Source organism: Hyperolius riggenbachi, chromosome 4 (assembly GCF_040937935.1).
Source record: "Hyperolius riggenbachi isolate aHypRig1 chromosome 4, aHypRig1.pri, whole genome shotgun sequence".
Taxonomy (NCBI): Eukaryota; Metazoa; Chordata; class Amphibia; order Anura; family Hyperoliidae; genus Hyperolius; species Hyperolius riggenbachi.
The window spans coordinates 67,433,646-67,446,372 of record NC_090649.1 but is presented as its reverse complement, the minus strand read 5'-3'; the positions used below and the strand labels follow the sequence as shown (position 1 = coordinate 67,446,372).

Here is a 12,727-nt window from a genome sequence, read left to right as displayed (position 1 = left end):
AAGAGGACAAAGTTCATTCGGGTGCGCGCTGTTCGGTAATCTGACCATTGGCTTGGGACTATAAGCGTTGATTGGCTACGGATGGTAATGTGGCCGCTGGCGCTGGTTGCTATGGAGCTACAAGCCTGCTGCTGCAGATATTGGTGGGAAACAAGCAGTCTGGACTCTGGATACTGGAGAGAAGACAACGAAAGTGTTTTTGGTTTGGGTTACGCATAGATTAGGCGGGTTGAGGATCAGGTACTGGGAATATTAGTTCTATCGTTTAGGCCAATTTTACACCAGTCCAAAGTGTTGCAGTGCGATGCAAAAACTACATTCATATGCATAGCCCTCCCCACCCCCCTACTGGAAACCCTTTGTTGCCTCATCACCTCCCTGTGGCCAAGTGACCTACTTCCTCCTAGACAGGAAGTACCTCACTGGTATTCCTGGGTTCCCCATCATATTTGTGTTGTTTCGCGCATGATTTACATTTCTGCGTCGCCCATTGACTTCCATGCATTCCATATGCTAGTATGCTAGGACCCATAGACTTTCATTGCTGTTGTTACCCTGCGTGCAGAAAGGGTAACGCAACACAAAGTAAAAGGCCTAGTGTAAAATAGGCCTTAGTTATAAGGGGGTTTAAAGGGGATTTGTAACATCCAAAAATAAAAAAATTGGCAAAAAATAGTGCCTCAAAAATATATGTAACCCCATTTTTTCCCTAAAATAGGTCCCTATATGGGGGTGATGGTATGTGCGCTCCTCAACACATCCTTGGGTAACCAGATATCCTATAACCTGGACTGCTGATTCCAGAGGGGGCCGTACTCCTCTTACACAAAATTCCTGTTTCAGTGATCAACAGTATAAATATAAACCTTTTATATACTGTATTTTTCCCAAAGGTGGGAAAAAAGTCACTGCGTCTTATAGTCCAAATGCAGGGAGTTCCTGACTTGTGAATGCCTGCCAATACAAACCTCCAACCCGCCGCAATGTCGGGGACTCCCTGTACTGTGCCCATGCAGAGGAGGACACAGGGGGACACAATGGAGCATAGAGGAGGACAGAGGCAGACACATGGGGGACACAGGAGGACACAAAGGGGTCAGAGCAGGACACAGGGAGACACAGGACAGAGGAGGACACGGAGACACAATAAGTACAAGGGATAATGAGTTACAAAGGGGCATAATCCACAAGATGCCCCTTCGCCATGAATGCTCCAGGTTTAGTATATATTTTTCCCCCTGGTTTTTGTCCTTTAAACCTAGATGTGTCTTATGGTTAGAAGCGTCTTATAGTCCGAAAAATATGGTATTTTCACTATCCTTAGGAAAGTTGTCACAAAAAATCCCAGAGGTCTCTTGTGTTTCTTCTTATTCTATAAATCCTAAATCCTATAAATCTTCTACACGAATCTCTCATAAAAAATAAAAGCGAGGAAAAACCGCTTAGTGTGACACTGCATCAATTTTCAAAAATTCCTCTATCACCAACTCCGTGATCACGGGCCGCGTCACACTCTCCACTAGGGATGGTCAGAAATGCCCATTTCCTTTAAAGTGGAAATTCCAAATTTTTGCCAATGCCCATTTGCGTTTCTCTGATTTTCCAGATTTCAGATTTTTCCGATTTTCCCATTTCCGTTGAGTATTTTATTTGTTGGGTTGTTTTGCATCTGAGAATGCAAACAACAAAAAAAAATGACAAAAAAAAAAATCGGAAATTGGAAAAATGACTGCAGTAATCTGATTTTTGTGGAAAAATTCTGCATTCTCTGATTGATCCAGTGCTTCCGAGTTCTGTGATTGGTCTAAACTGACCGAATTGCAGTAATTTGCAGTAATTGCGGAATTCGGATTTCTGTTTTCCGATCAGAAATGGGGAAATTTAAATTAGATGTAATCCGAATGAGCATTCCTGCATCCCACACTCTCAATAAATGAAGGGGCTCACCAGAAATACAGGATAGTCCAACAACAGACCAGCAATCACGCTTTTGTGGTTGAATTGTGGTTGAATGCACCCCCCTCGCTCTTCTCTGTTGTCCCCCTCGGTTCCTCTTTCCCTCAGAGTAAACATGGAAACATAGGCAACATAGCGCTCAAACTGGCTTTCTTTGCAACAAATCGCGGCCCCATGGCGGGAGGGGGCTTAGGTTTAGGCATCAGGTAGGCGGGATTAGGGTTGGGTACTACCAGGGGGGTTAGGTGCAACTGAGGCAGGGGGGTGGGGAGTTGGGCACCACCAGTGGGGGTTAGGATTAAGCACCACCAGAGGGGTTAGATAATAGGCATCAGTAGAGAAGGATTCTGTGCAAGAGTAGGGTTAGGTTTAGCCATAGTAAAATATTGGTAAAGATTACAGATACTTTACTAACGGTATCCAGTAGTAAAATACCACTAATGTTAGCAATATTCTACTAGCAGCAATCCCCTGCACCCTTTTTTCCAGGTGCCTTTTTCATGTGCCCGTTGGCCAGATAGCAGGCTATACATACAATCAGGTGATTGGTATAACAGATTTCCATGTTTGCTCTACATTGATGATGATGATAGTCTTGCCTCTCCAGCAGATGAAGCCCCTGTAACATGAAGCTGTAGTGTGGATTGTCCCCCCACCTCCAGGAAACACATCTGCTGACAAAGCACGCGTCAGGCATGTTGCACAAAGCATTACGGCATGGAGATAGTATGTCTTCATGTGGATAGCTGTGTAATATTCCTGGCACGGCTGGGCCACTCTGACCCACTTCATGTTGGCAGCCTTTGCCTGCGGTGTGACCAGCTCATAGATATTTCCTTCTGGTCTGTAGAATCATAGCAGCTTGCACTTTTCGGTGATTAATCCTCGATAAGCACTCACCAATTTCCTTTCCAGTTGCAGAGTTCGGTGATGTCTTTTGTGCCTGGTTTAGAGGTTAATGTTGCAGATCACGTTGCGCCACCTTGTAAACCTTACTGATGAGGGCTGGGTGACTTGCGGCTGTGCCAGTGTGATTGGCAGGATTCCATCCAGCTTACAGCCACTCAGCTGCTGTTTAAAGAAGAGGAACTGTAACCAAGGATTGAACCTATACCCCCTTTATTTCGAGAAATCTTTACCTTTTCTCGAAAAGATCATTGGGGGGTCTGTATGGCTGATATTGTAGTGAAACCCCTCCCACAGTGTGATCTCAGCACCTTGGTCCGACATCACACTATCAGAGCCTTGTTGAATTGTGGGAAATAATGGCTGTTTCCAACTGCCTAGCAACCAGTATTTCCCTCTGTGCAAATGTATATCTATAAAAAAATGCAGTAGTAGAACAGAGGTGCCAGCAGAATAAAAGTAGATAAAACATTTAAAATTTGCTTGGAGGAAGTGGTGGACTTACCTCCATAAAGCAGACACAAAAGACTGTCTGAAAAGTAGTGTTGGGCGAACACCTAGATGTTCGGGTTCGCGAACGTTCGCCGAACATCGCCGCGATTAGGGATGAGCGTAATGACCTAATTACGAATTTCCGAAATTTCGCGAAATTACTACAATTACGATTTTAGCAGTAATCGAAATTTCGTAATTTTCGCAAATTACGCAAATTTTCGTAATTACGAAATTTAGTATTTTAAAGTTTGCAAAGGTTTCTATCCCTCTAGATGCCTAAAATGAATAACCAACCAACTCCTCCTCCTCTCTCTCTCTCTCTCTCCAGAGATTTGTAGTATTTCAAAACCATACTCACATTCATGACATGTCCAGGGATCAAACCCAGGCCAACCACATGGAAGACAGCTATGCTCACCACCATACCACCAAACACACACTAAATAGACTGCTAACCTAAATCTTACTTGTAGACAGTCATATGAGACACATGCTGGGTGCAGGGCTTTGTGATTGGACCATGCGATAGAGTGAGGTGCAAAAATGAAATCATGCCTAGCAGAGGATGGTTTCACAGTGCTAAATGCTAGGCTGGCTGTGGTGCAATTGGTTAGTGTGTCTGGCTGGTAACAGCAAGGTTACAGGTTTGATTCCATCCAGGCATGTCTTTTCCTTTTGCGTTCAACAGTTGTCCAAACAGAGCCAACAGAGCCCCAGATAGCCATGTAGAGTTAGGTCACAGCTAGCCTGGCTGTGGTGCAATTGGTTAGTGTGTCTGGCTGGTAACAGCAAGGTTACAGGTTTGATTCCATCCAGGCATGTCTTTTCCTTTTGCGTGCGCGCGCTGCGCCATTGAACCCCATGGGGTATTTTGCGTGCGTAAAACTTTACGCATGCAAAACTTTGTGCTCGGTGTTTGGACAACTGTTGAACTCAAAAGGAAAAGACATGCCTGGATGGAATCGAACCTGTAACCTTGCTGTTACCAGCCAGACACACTAACCAATTGCACCACAGCCAGGCTAGCTGTGACCTAACTCTACATGGCTATCTGGGGCTCTGTTGGCTCTGTTTGGACAACTGTTGAACGCAAAAGGAAAACACATGCCTGGATGGAATCGAACCTGTAACCTTGCTGTTACCAGCCAGACGCACTAACCAATTGCACCACAGCCAGCCTAGCATTTAGCATTGTGAAACCATCCTCTGCTAGGCATGATTTCATTTTTGCACCTCACTCTATCGCATGGTCCATGGTCCAATCACAAAGCCCTGCACCCAGCATGTGTCTCATATGACTGTCTACAAGTAAGATTTAGGTTAGCAGTCTATTTAGTGTGTGTTTGGTGGTATGGTGGTGAGCATAGCTGTCTTCCATGTGGTTGGCCTGGGTTTGATCCCTGGACATGTCATGAATGTGAGTATGGTTTTGAAATACTACAGATCTCTGGAGAGAGAGAGAGAGAGAGAGAGAGAGAGAGAGAGAGAGAGAGAGAGAGAGAGAGAGAGAGAGAGAGAGAGAGGAGGAGGAGGACTGGCTGTGCTATTCATTTTAGGCATCTAGAGGGATAGAAACCCTTACAAACCTGAAAAAGTAAAATTTCGGTTGGAGACACGAAATTCGTCATTACGGGAGTGAAATTTCGATTACGAAATTGTAAATTACGATTTGAAAATTAATTACGAAATTACGAATTTGGGTCGTAATGTTAAATTTCGCATTCGTAATAAAAGCAGTTCGAAATTTCGAAAATTTCGGCTCATCTCTAGCCGCGATGTTCGGGTGTTCGCGCCGAACTCCGAACATAATGGAAGTCAATGGGGACCCGAACTTTCGTGCTTTGTAAAGCTTCCTTACATGCTACATATCCCAAATTAGCAGGTTATGTGCACCTTGGGAGTGGGTACAAGAGGAAAAAAAAATATTTGAAAAAGAGCTTATAGTTTTTGAGAAAATTGATTGTAAAGTTTCAAAGGAAAAACTGTCTTTTAAATGTGGAAAATGTCATGTTTCTTTGCACAGGTAACATGCTTTTTGTCGCCATGCAGTCATAAATGTAATACAGAGAAGAGGTTCCAGGAAAAGGGACCGGTAACGCTAACCCAGCACCAGCAGCAGCAGACGTGATGGAACAGGAGGAGGCGCAGGAGGAGAAGGCCACGCTTTGCGACACAACAACCCAGGCCTTGCATGAGGACAAGAAGCGTGCGGATAGCATGCTTTGTACCGCCATGCAGTCATAAATGTAATAAAGATAAGAGGTTCCATAAACAGGGACCGGCAACGCTACCCCAGCAGCAGCAGCAGCACACGTGATGGAACAGGAGGAGAAGGCCACGCTTTGAGACACAACAACCCAGGCCTTGCATGAGGACAAGAAGCATGCGGATAGCTTGCTTTGTACCGCCATGTAGTCATAAATGTAATAAAGATAAGTGGTTCAATAAACAGGGACCACGCGGCAACGCTAACCCAGCAGCAGCAGACATGATGGAACAGGAGGAGGCGCAGGAGGAGAAGGCCACGCTTTGTGAGACACAACAACCCAGGCCTTGCATGAGGACAAGAAGCGTGCGGATAGCTTGCTTTGTACCGCCATGCAGTCATAAATGTAATAAAGATAAGTGGTTCAATAAACAGGGACCACGCGGCAACGCTAACCCAGCAGCAGCAGACGTGATGGAACAGGAGCAGGCGCAGGAGGAGAAGGCCACGCTGTGAGACACAACAACCCAGGCCTTGCATGAGGACAAAAAGCGTGCGGATAGCATGCTTTGTACCGCCATGCAGTCATAAATGTAATAAAGATAAGTGGTTCAATAAATAGGGACCACGCGGCAATGCTAACCCAGCAGCAGCAGACGTGATGGAACAGGAGGAGGCGCAGGAGGAGAAGGCCACACTTTGTGAGACACAACAACCCAGGCCTTGCATGAGGACAAAAAGCGTGCGGATAGCATGCTTTGTACCGCCATGCAGTCATAAATGTAATAAAGATAAGTGGTTCAATAAACAGGGACCACGCGGCAACGCTAACCCAGCAGCAGCAGACGTGATGGAACAGGAGCAGGCGCAGGAGGAGAAGGCCATGCTTTTTGAGACACAACAACCCAGGCCTTGCATGAGGACAAAAAGCGTGCGGATATAGCAGCAATGCTTTTTGCCGCCATGCAGTCATAAATGTAATACAGATGAGAGGTTCAATAAACAGGGACTGGAAACGCTAAACCATCCCAGATGTTCATTGGTCATGTTACTTGGTTGGGGTCCTGGAGTGTTGCGTAGTCGTTTCCAATCCAGGATTGATTCATTTTAATTTGAGTCAGACGGTCTGCATTTTCTGTGATGATGCCTCCGGCAGCACTGAAACAGCGTTCCGACATAACGCTGGCTGCCGGGCAAGCCAGCACCTCTATTGCGTACATTGCCAGTTCGTGCCAGGTGTCTAGCTTCGATACCCAATAGTTGAAGGGTGCAGATGGATTGTTCGACACAGCTACGTCATCTGACATGTAGTCCTTGACCATCTTCTCCAGCCGATCGGTGTTGGAGGTGGATCTGCACGCTTGCTGTTCAGTGGGCTGCTGCTGCATGGGTGTCAGAAAATTTTCCCACTCCAAGGACACTGCCGATACCATTCCCTTTTGGGCACTAGCTGCGGCTTGCGTTGTTTGCTGCCCTCCTGGTCGTCCTGGGTTTGCGGAAGTCAGTCTGTCGGCGTACAACTGGCTAGAGGAGGGGGAGGATGTCAATTTCCTCTCTAAAGTCTCCACAAGGGCCTGCTGGTATTCTTCCATTTTGACCTGTCTGACTCTTTCTTCAAGCAGTTTTGGAACATTGTGTTTGTACCGTGGATCCAGAAGGGTATAAACCCAGTAATTGGTGTTGTCCAGAATGCGCACAATGCGTGGGTCGCGTTCAATGCAGTCTAGCATGAATTGAGCCATGTGTGCCAGAGTCCTACCAGAATCCTCATCATCCTCTTGTGAGCGTTGTGATAGTTGTTGTGATGCATCATAGTCGTCACCTTCCTCCTGGTCTGCTTCTGCTGACCATTCGCGCTGAATTGTGGAAGTCCAACGTGCACCGCTCTGGCCCTCGTCAGTGTTGGCATGAAATTCCTGCTCCAACTCCAGCTGTTCCTCCTCCTCCTCTTCTTCGTCATAGCTGCTGGGGCCAGCGTTCCCTGAGGCGGATGGCCTGATGTTGGTACCATCACGCTGATCGTTTTCTCCTTCAGATTCCCCCAGTTGCATCATGACAGCTGTTTCCTTGATTTTCAACATTGACCTCTTCAGTAAACACAGCAGTGGTATGGTAATGCTGACTGAAGAGTTGTCACTGCTCACAAGCAACGTGGATTGCTCAAAATTTTGGAGGACTTGGCAGAGGTCTAACATGTTGGCCCAATCGGATCCACAGAAGCTTGGCAGCTGTCCGGATGCGCCTCGGTACTGCGCCGTCATGTACTGGACCACTGCACTCTTCTGCTCGCAAAAGCGGGCTAGCATGTGCAGCGTAGAATTCCAGCGCGTAGGGACATCACACAGCAAGCGATGGTGGGGGAGATTGAAGCGCTCCTGCATCTTGGCGAGTGCCCCCGAAGCAGTACTGGAATTTCTACAATGTTTGGCCACTCGACGCACCTTCAACAGAAGATCGGCCACGCCTGGGTATGTCCTCAGGAACCGCTGAACTACTAGGTTCATCACGTGCGCCAGGCAAGGGATGTGTGTCAGCTTAGCCAACCTTAAAGCGCGAATGAGATTACTCCCATTATCACACACAACCATGCCCGGTTTCAGGTCCAGCGGTGCCAGCCACAAATCCGTCTGTTCCTTTATTCCCTTCCAAATTTCCTCCCCTGTGTGCTGCTTATCCCCAAGGCAGATCAGCTTCAGCAACGCTTGCTGACGCATGCCAACAGCTGTGCTGCACTGCTTCCACGATCCTACTGCTGCTGGGTTAGCGTTTCCGGATGAGGTACAGCTTTGAGATGCGTTGGAGGAGAAGGAGTCAGAGAGGTAGGTGCTGCTGTTGTTATCCAGTGGGAGGGACGGCGGTGCAGCTGTTTGCGGCGTGGGCAACACCCGCGCCGTAGCAGGTGAGGAATCGCTGCCAGGCTCCACAAGGTTCACCCAGTGCGCGGTAAGGGAGATGTATCGACCCTGTCCGAACGCACTCGTCCAGGTGTCAGTGGTGAGGTGAACCTTGCAGGCAACGGCATTCTTCAAGCTTCGGGTTATTTTGCTGACCACGTGCTCATGCAACTCAGGCACTGCAGAGCGCGCAAAGTGGTAGCGGCTGGGAACCACGTAACGTGGGATGGCCACTGACATCATGCCCTTGAAGCTGTTTGTCTCCACCACTCGATATGGCAGCATTTCGCAGGCCAGAAGCTTGGCTATGCTGGCTGTTACTGCCACGGCCCGGGGGTCATTTGCTGGCAATTTCCTCTTGCGCTCAAACATCTCCGACACAGACAACTGAACCGTAGCGCTGCACACGGAAGGGCTGTTGGTTGTTGTGTTTGATGAAGACTGGGAGACCTCAAGAGCACTAGTCCGGAAAGTGACAGTGTCAGCGTCGTCTGATGTTTGTGAATGTTGTGAACCACGCAATGGCTGGGCTACTGCTGCTGCTGAGGCGGGTCTGGTGGTGAGTCTGGTGAACCCAAGGGAGGCAGTGTTGCTGGTACCCTGTCCTGCCGCGTTTGCCCACAGAGTGGGATGTTTGGATAGCATGTGGCGGCTCATGCTGGTGGTGGAGAGGTTGTTAATACTTTTCCCCCTGCTCAGGCGGGTCTTGCACACCTTGCAAATCGCCATGGTAACATCCTCAGTGCAGTCTTCAAAGAAAGCCCAGACTTTGGAGCACCTGCCTTGCTGGCGATTTCTGTTTGCTCCTCTTTTGCCTCTCACTTGAACTTCCACGCTTGTGGTGCCTGAAATTGCGCGCCGCCTACCTTGTGGCACAAGGCGAACTCGTGCAGCAGTGGGTTCTTCAACAGACTCATCTGTGCTGCTGCTACGACGGCGATGTTCTCGTTCACAAACAAAATCTGGGTCTATGTCCACATTGTCCATACCCTCCTCTTCCATCTCCTCAAACTCGTCATATGTCATTGTGGGGGGCCGCCGCCGTGGAGTAGAGCTCCCCAGAACAACCTCTGCGCAGCTCACTCCAACGTCGTCTTCCAGATCTTGTCGGCCGACCTCCTGCAATTGCAACCCCTCCTGCCCAACTTGCTCTGGGATTTGGGTTTCCGAGTCCTCCTCGGACTCGCCTTGCATTTCAGTGCGCGGTGCATTTCCCACAGTTAATGGTTGTGAATCCGGGCACAACATTTCTGGCTGTTCCTCCATTGACCTTTGAAAGGTGGAAGTTTGTTGGGCTGGGAATAGCTCCTGCGAATACCCCATTGTGTCCTGAGGTAATTCATCGGACTGGTTATCTGGCAGTTGTGTGCGTGGTGTCGCTGCCGGTTGTGTCAGCTTTGTGCCCACTGGCTCCTTGTAACTGGCTGAGGACTCGGACCTCGTGCGTGATGTGCTGGTGCAGCTTAACCCACTGCTGGACGCTTGAGAGGTCATCCAAGTAATTATCTGGTCCTGTTCTTTTGGATCTGTGAGGATTGTTGTCCTGGACAACATGGGCGGTATTGAGTGGGTTTTCTTGGGTGCTCCCCTGTGGCCTGTACGTGAACCGTCAGGGGAAACACCTCTTCCCTTGCCCCTCCCTCTTTCACCGGATTTCTTCCTCATTTCACTTATCCTTAAAGTACACGCTGACTGGCAGCAGTACAGTGGCAGTACAGAAATGCTATACAGTGGTGGGTGAGCGGTGTACCACTATTGCCAGCAGCGACACAGAGCACAATGATATACAGTGGCGGGTGAGCGGTGTACTACTGTTCCCAGCAGACACAGAGTGGCAGTAAACAATGCTATATAGTCTGGCTGAGCGGTGTACACAGAGTGGCAGTACACACAATGCTATATAGTCTGGCTGAGCCGTGTACACAGAGTGGCAGTAAACACAATGCTATATATAGCGTGGCTGAGCGAGGTACACAGTGGCAGTACACACAATGCTATATAGTCTGGCTGAGCCGTGTACACAGAGTGGCAGTAAACACAATGCTCTATATAGCGTGGCTGAGCGAGGTACACAGTGGCAGTACACACAATGCTATATAGTCTGGCTGAGCGGTGTACACAGAGTGGCAGTACACACAATGCTATATATAGCGTGGCTGAGCGAGGTACACAGTGGCAGTACACACAATGCTATATAGTCTGGCTGAGCCGTGTACACAGAGTGGCAGTACACACAATGCTATATAGTCTGGCTGAGCGGTGTACACAGAGTGGCAGTACACACAATGCTATATAGTCTGGCTGAGCGGTGTACACAGAGTGGCAGTACACACAATGCTATATAGTCTGGCTGAGCGGTGTACACAGAGTGGCAGTAAACACAATGCTATATATAGCGTGGCTGAGCGAGGTACACAGTGGCAGTACACACAATGCTATATAGTCTGGCTGAGCCGTGTACACAGAGTGGCAGTACACACAATGCTATATATAGCGTGGCTGAGCGAGGTACACAGTGGCAGTACACACAATGCTATATAGTCTGGCTGAGCGGTGTACACAGAGTGGCAGTACACACAATGCTATATAGTCTGGCTGAGCGGTGTACACAGAGTGGCAGTACACACAATGCTATATAGTCTGGCTGAGCCGTGTACACAGAGTGGCAGTGCACACAATGCTATATAGTCTGGCTGAGCGGTGTACACAGAGTGGCAGTACACACAATGCTATATAGTCTGGCTGAGCCGTGTACACAGAGTGGCAGTACACACAATGCTATATAGTCTGGCTGAGCGGTGTACACAGAGTGGCAGTACACACAATGCTATATAGTCTGGCTGAGCGGTGTACACAGAGTGGCAGTAAACACAATGCTATATATAGCGTGGCTGAGCGAGGTACACAGTGGCAGTACACACAATGCTATATAGTCTGGCTGAGCGGTGTACACAGAGTGGCAGTACACACAATGCTATATAGTCTGGCTGAGCGGTGTAGACAGAGTGGCAGTACACACAATGCTATATAGTCTGGCTGAGCCGTGTACACAGAGTGGCAGTACACACAATGCTATATAGTCTGGCTGAGCGGTGTACACAGAGTGGCAGTAAACACAATGCTATATATAGCGTGGCTGAGCGAGGTACACAGTGGCAGTACACACAATGCTATATATAGTGTGGCTGAGCGAGCGGTGTACTACTGTTCCCAGCAGCGACACACAATGACTGGGGGGGACCCTGGCTAGTGTGGCTGGAGAGCGAACTACCCTGCCTGCCTACCCAAAGCTAAACCCACAGACAAATGGCGGAGATATGACGTGGTTCGGGTATTTATTTACCCGAACCACGTGACCGTTCGGCCAATCAGAGCGCGTTCGGGTCCGGACCACGTGACCCGTTCGGCCAATCACAGCGCTAGCCGAACGTTCGGGGAACGTTCGGCCATGCGCTCTTAGTTCGGCCATGCGGCTGAACGGTTTGGCCGAGCACCATCAGGTGTTCGGCCGAACTCGAACATCACCCGAACAGGGTGATGTTCTGCAGAACCCGAACAGTGGCGAACACTGTTCGCCCAACACTACTGAAAAGTAGCAATCACATTTATTAAATAATACCTCAAAAGTGCAACGCGTTTCACAGGCCAAGCCCGCTTCATCAGGCAATAAACGTGGGGACAAAACAGAATTTCGGCAATAGCAGGTGTAGCGCCTCAGTCACTCAGCTATTGTCGAAATTCTGTTTTGTCCCCACGTTTATTGCCGGATGAAGCGGGCTTGGCCTGTGAAACGCGTTGCACTTTTGAGGTATTATTTAATAAATGTGATTGCTACTTTTCAGACAGTCTTTTGTGTCTGCTTTATGGAGGTAAGTCCACCACTTCCTCCAAGCAAATTTTAAAGGTTTTATCCACTTTTATCCTGCTGGCGCCTCTGTTCCCCGTTTGCTGTACCGTGTCCACCCCTGGTGGAGGGGTGATCTACCCCTTTTTCTGATCTACAGAGAGCGACTTCTTATCCCTGAGTGAGGACAGGTCTAATCTCCTCACCTGCTTATTCAGTGGTTGCCTTTGTGGTAACCCATGTTTGTGAGTATAATCTCACTGATTTGCCTTATTTCGTTTGTTTTAACATACTACACTATATTGGGCTCTCGGTTTCTCTACACTTTATAAAAACAATAACCTTTTAGCCTATCCCAATGTTAGGGGGTTGGTTATAAATAAAGGCAGTTGGTGCTGTCTGTTTTTTATTTCCTGTCTGCCAGCA

General features: G+C 48.4%; 1 protein-coding gene across 7 annotated transcripts in view; it reads left to right on the top strand.

Moving 5' to 3' along the window:
• The window catches only part of SUPT3H (SPT3 homolog, SAGA and STAGA complex component), a 749,779-nt gene that overhangs the window by 692,671 nt on the left and 44,381 nt on the right, over nucleotides 1–12,727 (top strand). The window lies entirely within an intron of this gene.